Source organism: Embiotoca jacksoni, unplaced genomic scaffold (genome assembly GCF_022577435.1).
Source record: "Embiotoca jacksoni isolate LCO1_2020_lvr unplaced genomic scaffold, fEmbJac1.0.p SCAF_30, whole genome shotgun sequence".
NCBI classification, from domain to species: Eukaryota; Metazoa; Chordata; class Actinopteri; family Embiotocidae; genus Embiotoca; species Embiotoca jacksoni.
Genome location: NW_027185382.1, coordinates 4,576,127 through 4,590,315, shown reverse-complemented (window position 1 = coordinate 4,590,315; position 14,189 = coordinate 4,576,127). Strand labels below are relative to the sequence as shown.

General features: G+C 41.7%; 1 protein-coding gene across 4 annotated transcripts in view; it reads right to left on the bottom strand.

Annotated features, from left to right (window-relative positions):
• Positions 1-14,189, bottom strand: part of ahr2 (aryl hydrocarbon receptor 2) — a 53,177-nt gene that overhangs the window by 12,697 nt on the left and 26,291 nt on the right. Inside the window, exon 1 of one of the 4 annotated variants that reach the window (XM_069163948.1) lies at positions 5,590-5,625. The exons of the other annotated variants lie outside the window; for them this stretch is intronic. The gene's annotated coding sequence lies outside the window, so the exon portion shown is untranslated. Of the gene's footprint in view, positions 1-5,589; positions 5,626-14,189 lie in introns of those variants that run through there. 4 annotated transcript variants of the gene reach the window in all.

Genomic DNA, 14,189 nt, shown 5'->3' with positions numbered 1-14,189 from the left:
TGTTTTAGTCACTGTGATTAATGGTGCCGCACGTTCCCAGAGCAGGAATTCACTTATTTCGCACATGCTGGAGGGGAAGGCCACCCTGAAAGCCAGAGGAGGCTCTTACTGATGCAACAACAGCAATTAGATGGACAGAAAAACAAAAAACAATGAATAAAAGCATAAATAAACGAGGGGAGCACAACGACAGCTGGTCTAAAGAGATAATGCAGCTAAAATCTTCCGTTTTTGTTGTATTTTAATTGTTTGCCAATGTTTTATTTATTTTTGAATGGGTTTTTTTAAATATTTGAAAAACAATGAATAAAAACAAATAAACGAGGGGAGCACAACGACAGCTGGTTTAAAGAGATAGTGCATCTAAAATCTTCCTTTTTTGTTGTATTTTAATTGTTTGCCGATGTTTTTATTTATTTTGAATGGGTTCTTAAATATTTGGGTTGTAATACACAAGGGTGTGAGGACTGTATAAAAGGTTGCTACACAAATAAAGTTTATTATTATTCAGTAAATGAAGCCAAAAGTTTTACTGTAAATGTTCAAAATGTTGTCTGTATGAATGAGTCTTTGTGTTTATTCATGCATTTGCTTATTTGTATTCAAATTAAATATTAATTTTGCTTCAGGTTTTATTAATGTTTAAATATTCTTATTCTGCATGTCTTTGCTTTTTTGTTTGTTGCATTTATACCAAATAAAAAGGCATAAGCAGCGTGCAGAAGTGCAGAACGTGTCTGAGGCTTAAAACTCTGCTCACAAATGAGTGTTTACCTGTTGGCAGCTTGCTGTGGTAATTTCCCATCATGTGTTTTGAGGCGCATCAACATGCAGGCTTGAAAACCAGCTTCATGTTAAAACAGACTCATTTTTAATCCCATGCTCCTTTGCTCTCCCTCCATTCTCCCCCTTGTTCCACGCCAAATGTTTTACTGCTCCCACGGCACGCTCTGCACAGCATTTAACAAGATTTATGGCAAAACACAAAAGCGCCAATTGATTTCATGCGCTCTCGCATATCATGAATTCAAATACCAAATCCTCTTTTCTTTTGTAGGCCCACAGCAGCATTAACACGTGTTTTTGTGTGTGTATTTATGCAGGAAAAGATTTGACTGAGCACATATACTCTTTGCCAGAAACACCCGCCTTCACTTCAGATGAAGATTCCCACCAGAACAACCACAGGCATTTAGTTTGGGGCATTTACAGGGACAGTTTATGGCAGCTACAGTAGGGGTGAGGATGACTTCCCTTCACTGTCATTTAGTCGTGAAAAATGCTCATCACAACATCCCAGAACGCCAAAATGACACCTTCCGACTGCCTGACTCGTCCCACCATCAGTGCAGAGCCCAAAAACACTTCATTAATCTCACTCAGGACAAAAACTGGCAGCAAAGTCTCATTTGAGAAGCTGGAAACAAAACAAACTATACAATTACTAGTATTAAAATGGTTGAATTGATGAATCCTGCAACTACTTTCCAAACTTTACTTTATTTAACTCAAATATAGGATGATATTTTCCATGAAATTACTTAAGAAAAAGAGGGAGTTTCCTTATACAGGTTCACAAACATCAGATACTGTTGCATGATGGTTTTATCGGTTGTTTGTGATCTTAATGTTGCTAATTTAGCAACTATTTTCAGCGTGTTTCAGCCCCAAAAGCATCTGCAGGAGTTAAGACAAGGTTGTGAAATGTATGAAACGATTTGAAAAACCTCAAAATAGTCAAAACGGACAAGAATTACGGCCGTCGCAGCTGATGAAGAGCTCAAAAAGACTTTAGGGAAAATAATCCTGATCCTGTCACCGACACAAGACCTACAAATGTCAGATTTATGTTGCATTTTATTTTATTTCTTGCCTTCAAAATTTCAGGAAACTTTCCTTCTCAAAGGTTTGTCCTAAATAAAAGAATTTACCAAACAACCTGCAGACTCTGATTCTTCTGACACCCGGTCTGACATCCTTCCTGTAACACGACCGAACACAAACATCGGTGCGCGATGAAGGAATGAGAGATACAGGACTCTAAATTTAGACATTCACCACCTGAAAAAAGCGACACGGTGACGAAATGCTCAAACAGAAAGTGGACAGGACAGAACTTTTTGACAAAATGAAACACATTTGTTGGACTGAATAATGATTATAAGTGCAAATGTGAAGCAGCTGTCCACACACATAACACAAACAATATGTGTTGTGTGTGTGTTGTGTGTGTGTGTGTGTGTGTGTGTGGGAAGGGCGGGAGATATGGGGGGGGGATGTTGTTAACAAATATTGAGAGAAGATGTATGTCACCCAAAACCAGGCACACAGATTCTTAAGAGTGTACGTCTTTGTCTTCGGTTTCATTGTTGCCTTAGTGTGGTTTGAGTGTGTGTGTGTGTGTGTGTGTGTGTGTGTGTGTGTGTGTGTGTGTGTGTGTGTGTGTGTGTGTGTGTGTGTGTGTGTGTGTGTGTGTGTGTGTGTGTGTGTGTGTGTGTGTGTGTGTGTCTGGAGGGGCGTCTGTCTGGGCATGCTCAGAGCTTGGGTCTCTTAACACACTCATAGCTGGAGGCAATCTGGTTTGGTGGTTCAAAGTCTAAGTACAGCAACAATGATCTATTTTAGTCCCACGAAGAACACCGTGAGACAGAAGTGTGAATAAGACGAGGAAGACGAAATGAAAGAAGGCGTGCGGGGCATAAATAGACAAAGTGTGAAAGTGCTAAACAACAAGAAGCAAAAATGCGAGCGCAAGCATACGAGGGAGAAAGTAAACAAGGACAAGGCAAGAGTAAAAAGACAAAACGGGACACGCAGAGAGGAAAATACAAAAGTGTTGTAACCAAACAAAAGAGAGAGTAAAGCCAAGAGGATCGGCACAGGTGCCCTGGGGAACTCCCAGCTCTGCTTCTGACGTGGTAAAAACCCACTTCATTCACCCCTCTACCCCCGACGCTGACATTTAACAAGAAACAGCTGACTCCTACCGACTTCCAGAAACCTCGTAAAACAGGAGAAACCCCCACCTCCACCCTCTCCACCTCTTCTTCTTCTTTTATGGCTTTTTAACAAAGAAGGAGTCCTGAGGCACTCATTCATTTGGATCCTGTACGCTGATCAAAAAGGGTTCTTCCCTCTTCCACATGTTTCTATACTTAACATTGCTCAGATGGTTTGACAGGAACTTTATGGGGCTACAAGAAAAAACAAAGTTCACTATTACTTCCACATATAACATCTTAATGTTGGTATAAACACGTATTTTCAAGAAGTCGCCTCACACTCACTGAGGTTCTGGTCGGGATCTGCTTATTTTGCTCCATGCTATCAAGCTTCATATATATTACAGTCTGTAGCTGCAAGTACTGATTATTGTCCAGTGTCGGTTAATGTATTTGAGGTGACGTCTTCAAGTGTCCGACCTTCAGTCCAAAACCAAAACATATTCAGTTTAGTATGATAAATAAGAGACAAAATCATCTTTACACTTGAAATTTTTTGCATAAAACTTTGTTAATAATCAATCAATTATCCAAATAGTTATAATAATTTCTAGTTAATAGTTCAGACAAATTCTCCTCCTCTTTTATGACAATAAACTGAATATTGTTGGATTGTTGGAATTATTTTTCACTGACAGATTCATCATTAATGATAGTAATTGTATTTAACAGCTTCTACATAACAGTTAAAAGGGTATTTAAACCATTTGCACTACTTTTTCTTCACATGTGGAGTCATCACAGCGCTCTATAGATGCTTCACGTTTTGTCTGGGTGTTGGCTTTCAGCTCTGAACCTCGCTGTACTCGCTGACCCTGTCGTCAAACCCGGTCACACTGCACTGAATCATTTTTAGGCTGGTAGAAACCCCTCCTTACCGCCTTATCTCTCCTCTTCCTCTTTCTATCATATTTGTTAACCACCCCTTCCCTCCTTCTTCTCCTCCTCCTCCTACTCCTCCTCATCCCTCCATCTCCGAGCACCCACTCTTAAGCACTTTGTGGTTTTGCTTTCGACTTTGAAACCCAAGAGCTGAATGGAGTCATTGTTCATCTCTTTGGACTGCAGGATGGAGGAGGAGGGGTGACAGGAGATCGGGATCACCAACACTCATGCTCTCTCTCTCTCGCTCTCTCTCACTCGCCCCCCCCCACTTCACTCGCAGTGCAGCTTGCTCTCCCTCGCTCACTGATCCTCTCGCTGCAGGTTTGGACATGAATGGCGAGGACTTTGCAGAAGTAGGGCTTGTCTGGCTTGGAAACGGAAACGGTTTTCACATTCAAAAGTTCCTCTCCGAGCGCTCTGGCTTTAAATCATCTCTCCGTGTTTTTAACATGTATCATCTGTGTTCTCATGTGTAGTTTCCTGTCGTGTTACATCCCTTTGATCAGTGACATTCTGTTCAATCTGGCACATATCGCATGAAATCTGCACCACAAATGGTTGCTGTTTGTCCATTGGGGGGTGCTGTAATAAGTTGACGCATACCATATTTTCAGACTTGTGAAATTCTAAATATTTATGCATGTTTTCATCTAGAAAAACTACGAAATCACCAATAAAGTCAAGCACAAGCTCAAGATTGACTTAAACAGCAGTATTTATTTGGTGCTTCTGGAGCTTTCAACCACCATTTTTGTGGCCTTCCTCAAAGTAGGAAATTACCTGAGATGTGGTTTAAAACATTGGAAAGTTGTTTAAAGCTTTATCTATTACAGGGTTCAGCAAGTTGGATTTAAAACGTTTTATTTTAACAGGTAAAACTATTTATTCCCCGTTTCAAAGATATTAATAAAAACCACCAGGTGCAACAGAAAAAAAAATACTTTTAACTTTTTCTTTTTAAATATCTTTTAAAGACCACAATGTTTTATCAAGACCTGTGGATTCCCTGTTTTAGGTGGATTTTACTGTGATACATGCATTTTTTTATGGAACTCGACATTAGGATGCTTGAATGTTGAACATTATGAGATATTTCACACAATTTACACACATGTTCACACATGTGAACAGCCGCAGAGTAAATAAACCAAAATGACATATCATACTGAATAAACAGGCAGAGATAAACCAATGCAAGTAGTTTCCAGTTTAAGCTTGTTTAAACTTGTGGTTTTTTTCTGCCACTAAGCGCCTTTATTTCTGCAGAATATTTGCATAATATAATCCTCTTTCTCACTCCTGAATTTCTGCAAGTACTTGTAGATTATGTTAAACTCAACAACCTGTTATGCATGCTGCCAAGTTGCCATCTGTCAATAATGTGACTAATAGCTAATGTGACACTAATGTTCATATTGTTCTCTAACTCCTCTCTTCCTGCCTGCTCCCCCCCTCCTACTGTTGTCGTTACTGCGACTTCCTCCTCTGCGGTTAAAAGTCTCACTTTGATAACCGCAAGTATTTCACTGACGGCCGCACCCACCGAAAATGGTAAACAACCTAACGTCCCGACCATGAAAGGGCGATTACAGGCACACAGGGGATTCAGGCCTGAAAATACACGCGGTTAATGTCAAATATCAGCTGCTTATTTATTATTTTTAAGGATTTATGTGCTGTGAAACATGCTCCTTTTACTTACGGAGTATTTACCCTCCTCCCGCACTGACAACAGGTGATATTCCTCATACGAGGTGGTGTTGCAGGATCTTTAGAGGACTTTCTGCTTTCAGGCCGCGCAGTAACTTTCAGTGCAGTTCGTTATCTGCACGCCTGAAGCTGACTGATGGTTCCTGCTGTCAGCTGTTTCCTGCAGTAATCCGTCAAAGTGTGCAGCAGCTTGCTCTTTGCATACGAGCTGGAAAGTGCAACTTCACTTGCAGGCGTGATGTAAACGTAGAGACACAACGTCCTGTGAAAGTTCACACACCAACACCCACACACACACACACACACACACACACACACACACACACACACACACACACTGATTCAGCCCTGAACCTGGTATGCCTACGACCTCTGACCCCAGGCATGCTACAATAAGGCTGCGTTTGGATGAGACGTCTCAACGTTTACATTCCTGTCTGAAAGGCAGGTCGCCCTCAGGTGATGCTGCACATGACCCACCACACGCACCCCCCCCCTCCCCCCACCACACACACACACACACACACACACACACACACGGATCATACCAATCACTCATTAACTGGGGGGCGCAACATGAGTTCTGGAGTTCATCTTCAAAACAGTACGGATGTTTGTCTCTCAATGTCTCTAAAAGCTGAAGCATCAAGTTTGTAAAAGTGAACTTTACTGCGATTGCACATCATCCTGTCAGATTCACCTGATCCAAATTTTACCTCTAAAAAAGAGTGAAGAATTGAGATGATTTCACGGAAAGAAAAAAAGGAGAAACATTTGGTAACATACTACGGAAAACAGTTTACACCCAAAAGCCCCAAAAAGCAGAAGGTCACGGCGTCGATCTGCGACCAGATCACAGAGTTACCACAGAGAGAGAACGAAAACACCGTCTGATCTTCAGGAAGGCACTTTGTTCGCTTCAACACAACTCATGGAAATACGGCTAATTTGCTGTAGTTGCTCCTTACACACACACACACACACACACACACACACACACACACACACACACACACGCGCACACGCACACGCACAGGCACACACACACTTAGCCTCGCGTGCAAACTTTCAACCCTCGACATCCTGAGCTGAGAAAGGAGAGGAAGGAGGCCGGCGGAGGAAAAGACGAGGAGGGAGATGGAAGGCATTTAGCATGATTATTATGGGAGCGAGGGCACACGCACACGCACATGCACACACACACACACACACACACACACACACACACACACACACACACACACACACACACACACACACACACACACATACACACACACACAATGGCGACAGCTGCAAAAGAGTCTGATATGCCTTTTCTGGCTTTTTGGATGGTTTGCATGATTACATGTTCTGCTAAATAGTATTATACAGTCGATACTGATGGGGGTGGGGGTGGGGGAATAGGGGGTGAAAAGGGTAGGGAGCGGGGAACTGTAGGGATGGGAGCAGGAGGAGGAGAAAATGGAGATGTGGAGGATAGGGGGAAGATGGGAGGTGGGAGGCAGGAGGAGGCGTAAGGTAGGAGGTAGGATGAAGACGGCAGAGATGGAAACACGAGGGAGGAGACGGCAGGTGATGAAAAATGGAAAGCAGAGACAGAAGGTCGGGGGAAGAGGAGTAAGAGAACAGAGGTGAATGGAGGAGATTAAATAGATGTTATAAGGAGGAGGAGGGGATGAGGAGGCAAGGGTTGTGGGGGGGTGAGAGAGGAGGTGCAGGGAGGAAGACAAGGGAAAAGAGAAATAAGGAGAACAAAGGATATTTTGTAGGTGGTTGTGATGGACAGGGTGATGAGGGACAAGAGGAGGAGAAAGAGGAGGTGTAAGGTGCAGAGTGGTAAGAGATTTTATAAAAAGGGGGAGAAAAGAAATGGAAGTAGGAGGAGTAAGAGGTGGGAGGAAGATGAGGGAGAAAAAGTAGGAGGAGGAGGAGAGGGAGATGAGAGGGGGAGCAAAAGCCAGTAATCTGTAATGGAGTTTGAAGCATAATGTAGCACCGGTGCTCTTATCGCTGTCGTGCCATGGACCCATTCAGGACAGGAAACCCCCCCCCCCCCCCCCCCCTCAACACACACACACACACACACACACACACACACACATGCACGCACACTCCTCTGACTTTTAAAACACTGAGTATTCGAGCTGGGAATAAGCGTGCAGGTTATTTTTGTATTAGTGTCAGTCTGCACCAAACTTGGTTTAAAAATGCACAAGTTAAAGATACACAGTTCTGAGAGTTTATCTGATCCTGCATGTTTTCTGCTTTGTTCTCCAACTCAGCTGTAACCACGCTCCTTCCTCCAATGCACCAAACCAAACTCTGCACCACAGCTCAGAAAAAGAAGAAGAAGAAAAAAATCCCTTAATTGCTTCTGTCCAGCAGTGCAGCTCTGGAGAATAAAACCTCACAAAAACTGCCAGGAATTTGCCAGAAATAATAAGCTTATGCCCCGATTTTTGCAGCAGTGCACATTTTCTCGTGAAAACCACCATTCATTTGTTTCTCACTATACGGCAATTTGTCTTGATGCAAAAACATGGTGACAACTTCAAGTGTTCGCGGAGGAGGTCCTGTAATCGTTGTTATTTCCAGCAGCAGCGACGATTATAATCTAGTAAAGACATATTAACATGACTCATTCAACTGGTGATTTGAAAATGCCACAGAGAGACTTTGATCTTGTGTGAATCTGAAACCAGTGAGACCAAAACGTTCAGTAGGATTCTCAATAAAAACTAAATTTGAATGTATTGGTTTATTGCTGAAAACTGAAAGCAGCAGTGGAATCTATGAGCAGAAAGTTTGAACAGTTTGAGTGCTGACACGAGTTTTGTTTTGATAATTCACTTAGTAGTGTAAGCAGTTTGAGGCAGAAGATTTTTTTTTTTCTGATTTAACTTGTCTACGTGAAACTTTTTCCCCTCTGAGGGGTAAAAAAAAAAAAATAGAGTTTTATTAAAGTAAAAACTAAACAGTGGATCAGCTCTATTTCTGAGCATCATTACACTGTAAACCAGTAAACCAGTCAGTCAGTCAGTAAACCAGTCACAGAGTGTCTGGCAGGCTCTGAACCGAGCCTGGCGGTCTGGTTACCCCTGAGCGCTGACTGACAGGCGGTCTCTGCTGCAGAAAGGCTCGGCAGGCAGCCAGTGGAGTTGCGTGTAAAGAGTTTATTTAGACAAGAGAGCGAGCGGGAAAGAGGAGTCAGGGGGCTGGCTTTTCAAAGATGTTTTGTTCAGGCCTGAGCGATCGTTCCTGCTGCTGAGGGGGAAGAGGTCTCACTCCTGTCAGAACTCAGGAACCGAACCTAGCTAACCAGATCTGGTCTGTGTGTGTGTGTGTGTGTGTGTGTGTGTGTGTGTGTGTGTGTGTGTGTGTGTGTGTGTGTGTGTGTGTGTGTGTGTGCGTGTGCGTGTGTGTGTGATGGAAGTTTGCAGAACACTGAGATACACAAATGGAAACATGCATGCAAATACACATGCAAATTAATACATACATGCACAAAAATGTATTAAAACCAAAATCCAGACATGTATGCATACAATGCAAATATGCATGCTTGCAAAAAAAAACCAGAAAATGAAAAGTATGTAATTACACACACCCAGGAACAAGACTGATGTACTGTGTTGTGTGTGCGTGTGTCTCTCTGATTATATTTCTTTCACTTTACTCCCTCACTTCTTTTTTCAAACTGTTTCTTGAATAAATTTCACAGCAGCGCAGACCTGAGAAAGTTGATTTTAATCAGTGAGCAGATCAAAACATTCTCATAATAACTAATAATGACCAGAGCATTTAAAACGTTCTCCATATTTGTCTTGATAAAATCACTATAACATCAGGCTTTTGACTTTATCTTCACTTTAAGCTGTCAATCAAACGCTTCCTCTTTTCAATTTCCACATTAAAATTCTTAAAAGCCCGGCCCATATAAGTAGGCTTTTACCTTGAAAAAAAAATAGGAAGTTGTGTTGACATTAGTTTAAGAGCAACAGGAGAAAGTCAGAGATACGTATGAGAACTGTGATTATTAGTGATCATAGTTATTAGTAAGTAATACTCTTAGGCTCATAAGAGTAGGGTTGATTTTCCTATCAGCCCTGCTGCTTCCTGTCTCTCCCTGAACAAAATAAACATATTATGAAAGAAAACGATCACTCAGTTACCTGTTTTATAATTGATTAATCATTTAAGTCTGTTTTCAAGCTAAATACTGAACATCTGAAGAGATGACTTGCAGCTGTTCTCGGTCTTCTTTTAAGAAACTAAATATTTGGTTGGAGAGTAATTATTCTTTCACAATTTTGCTGAAAAACACGCCCACCATAACACTGTCGTTTAAGCCTTGAAGAAGAGGCTTCACTTGCTGTTGTAAAGCGTAAATCGATCTTGACTTTTTCCACATAACCGGACGATTCACGACTTAAAATGCCCTTCAGAGGCCAGTAGATCCAGACAGTTGGCTTGGCAACCGACTGCCTGCCGTATTTGCATATCAAATAGATTAAAGTCAAACTCATTTTCCCCTCACTGAGGTCTGTTGTGAGCTGTTGCGTCATTATTTAAAACCAGTGAATCATAAGGAAAACCCAGCCGACCTCAGCAGCTTCCTGCCTCGGCTCGGAGGCGGGCGCTGAAACCCCGAGGAGCTTCCACAGAGTGACATCATCAACGCCGTGATTCACCTGCGAATGACATTCAGGAATCTTTAAGGTGGACCGACAAATTAGATTCTTTCTCCAGCTGTGATCTCGTTGAAATATCGGTCTGTTAAAATGAAGAAATTCTGAAACGTTTATGCTTAAATTGAGATTTTCGTGAATAAAATTTGACTCGCCGGTTGAATTCAGTTTACATTTTTTTGTAGTTTTTTTTTTTTTAAATTAAAAAAATCCTCTGAATCATTGCGTAAACAATCCCAGGTCTGGTCGACGCTGCAGCCTGCGCCTTTAAAACCCTCAAATGAGCTGCTTTCTTTTCATCAACGATGCCTCGTGTTGCGGGTGCCATGAGGCGGAAGTGGTAGCACTGAGCAGCCACTGTGGTGACACACACAAACACACACACGAACACACACACACACACACACACACACACACACACACACACACACACACACACACACACACTCTGTAAATGCTAATAATGGTTCATTATTTCCATTGATGCAGTTTGAATAAACTACAGTACGGCAGAAACACACCGACAGCTTTCACCTCTGTCTTTTTGCAGGAAATGAAGCCTCCTGAGCAGGAAAATGTGAGCAGATATGCAAACCTGTCCCACTCAGTAAAACACTGAAACTTCTTCTCAGTTTTATCCAGAAAACAGACACAGATCAGACCTGTCAATAACAGAAATCTGATACATGGAGCTAATACTGGTCCTTTATTAAAACTCGAGATATCATCTAACTCTGATCACAGCTGCAGAAACAGGCTGGGAACAAAGACACTTGATCTTCTGTACAATGTTTGAGAAAAGAAAACAAATGTCAGCTTTTCCTCTGAACAAAAAGTCACTGAGCCGCTAACAGCTGCTAACTCTAAACTGAGTTTATCGTTTCGGTGTGAAAGCTTCAGAATTAAACAATCTGCTGAGGAATCTTTGAACTTTGCTTGGACAGGTTGTGCTCGCTTGAATGCACTTTTTTAATTTGAATTAATGGTAATGTAACTGTGGCCAACTAGGCACTATTGCATTGCGTTAAACCCCCACGAACAATTAACTGAGTAATCAAAAGAAAAGTGAAACGAAAGATCCATAGTTGTAGAAAATTACAGGTTGGTGTGGTTCCACTATAGATATTAATATTAAAGTTATCGATCAGCTGCTGCAGCTTCAGATACGTGAAGTACGCAGGCAGAAAACTGCAGACCATGTGAGGACACTCAGGCAGCGTCTCAAGTGAATGCAGTGGAACAGGCCGGGTGGGTTTGTTCCTGCACGTCTGCATGACTCAGAGTCACTTCCTACAACCGCTGACGCTCCGGGATGTTACGAAGTCAAATGAAACCAAAAAAAAAAAAAAGTGCAGCTTATTTTTTTTTATTCTTACCTGCAGCAGGAGGAGAGCAGAGAGGAGAGTCATCAGACATGAAAGAGAAAGAACAAAATGTGCCATTAAGTGACAGGTGAAGCTCAAATTTCAGTCACTCAGCAATCAGGTTGTGCAGGTCGTCGGAGGTCGTTTACATGCACTGTCGTGAACTCCCGTGTGTCTGCTGTGCATACAGCAGATCGGAGATTCTTTTCCTTATTATCTAACATCTGCATAATTAAAATGCAACAAAGACTTCATGTTCAGGCTTTTAAGGTTTTCCATACGACGAGACATATGGAACAAAAATACTCGTATGAATGTGGAATTTGACAAATAAAACTCAGACAATATGTGATGTATTTCCTGTTCTGAGTCATTTATCAGATCTGTTGAAGTTAAGTTTTCTCCTTTTATTATTAACTTTGAGATAAAAATCTTCTTTTAAACTGTATTGCAAAGTTAAACTCAACCCTTTGTGTTTTTAAGGCTGCACTGTTCCATCAAATGGAAATATTCTGGACTTCTTATGCATCACTTTTGACATATTTGCTATCTTTGGAAACTTTGAGCTCTTCACAAGAATGTTAAATAAGTTCTGTGGCTTTGAACTGCGTCTGTGATGACTGATGCTCCAACATGCTGCTGATTGTCGATGGCAGCGATGGGGAGTTTCAAACTTAAACACCTAATCTGCGTATTGTCTTTTTTAAAGACTTGCCAACGAGGATATTTCCATTTCTTTGTCTTTCACTCAATTAATCTCCAACAAACTTGTGTGATTGTAAAGTGGAAACTATGAAGAAATCTGAACTCTCTGAACCTTGAATTTAATTCTTACCAACCCTCTGGAGACCAAAGACACCTTTTCTGCCAAACACAGTGCAGACATCAAAGTAAAACTCGAATGCCCCGCAGCTCTCTGCTATCTTCCCTCCAAACAGCATCGCTCAGACAACACAATGAGATGTTTGCTTTAATTATTATTGAGCAACAGACATCAGGCATCCATTTTCTTTTCCTAAATAGATTTATAGTGTTATGGAATGAAAGCGATCCAATGTAAACTCCGGGCCGGCCTCGCCACAGAACTCTCCCAACCTAAACAGTTCAAAGTGGGACCGGAGGCGAGCCGCTCGTCCCCAGACGCAGCGACAGAGTCTTTGGATGGCATCACCACAAAATCAGGCTTAGGAAATCATAAGCCGAGCGTGACTTCATGTCAGTAAACACCGGCGCTCGAAAAGAATAGAGGGCTGCATTTTGGCCGGGGACGGCATGGGAACGCTGCAGGAACGCTCGTTTTCCATCCGTCCTCGGAGATCGCCGAGACTTCACCCGTAACTACAACCCAAACCTGCGTCACCGTCTTCACGTCACGCCGACCGCAGCGGAAAAGAAGACTTCGCTCTGGCATCCCGGGAGATTTTATTTGTGCCCGCGTTGTTATTAAGAAGCCGTCGTACGAATTAAATGCAAACTGGATAGATGCCAGTTTGTGGCTTCGATGCATCGCGGTCCAAGATAGATGTTTTATAATCATTACAAGGGAAACAACTACATTTACACTACATTACATTTACAATTTATTCTTTTCTCTTTGAAATGTCATAGAATTTACTCAGCTGTCGTCGTCAAAGCAGCTCAAAGTCCCAAACTCAATTTAATTTAAATTTTAAATTTTATATGACACAAAACAGAAAAGTAGAAAATCCTGGCGGCTACTTTTTGGTGAGTTTTAACTTCCTTTTATCGGCTTTATAACTTGTTTGAAACTTTAATTTGTCAATTACAGAAAAATTTGAGATCAAACATGAGACATTAAAATCTGCACCTCTGGTTTTTGGGTGTTTATGTAAAAGACAGATGATATTTTGGGTTTTAATCCAGTTAACCGTGTGATGAAACCACTGACTTTGGCTCTTTGTCCTCTGAGCTGCAGATGGAACAAAACTGACAGAAAAGTAAAGTGATATTGCTTTCCAGTCAACATGAAGGGTTAAATGTGTGTGTCTGGAGGGGTATTAATAATGGACATGAACATTTCATTTTAACGAGCCATTAAATCTCTGTCTGATCTCTGGTGCAGCCGCAGCCACATTAAAAATGCTGATTAACACTTCAACTCGTCACTCCCGTCTGCATTCATTCATGTGAATTCACCCTCTGGCCAAGTTTTCCTTCAGCTTTTATCTTCTCTTCTTGCATCTGTGAAACACTCTGTGGTGATCCTGTTGGTTAGACCAGACGTCGTGGGTTCAGTTTATTGCTACCGATTAACAAATCAAACTTTGAAACTAAAATGCCAAAACAAATCGGTGGTTTTCAGCCTTTCAGAGGTGAATATTTGATGGTGTTCATCACCCCCTGTCATATTAAAATAACTTCTTTGGGTTTGGGCTGTTTTTATGGACCAAATAGACACTTTATGTTGCTTCAATATCTTCCCTTTGGTACTTTTGGTAGTGAAATCAGAAATGTCTCAAAAACGCGTCACCACGTCCGATTCCTTCCATAAAAAAGAAAATATCCACCTGTGCAGA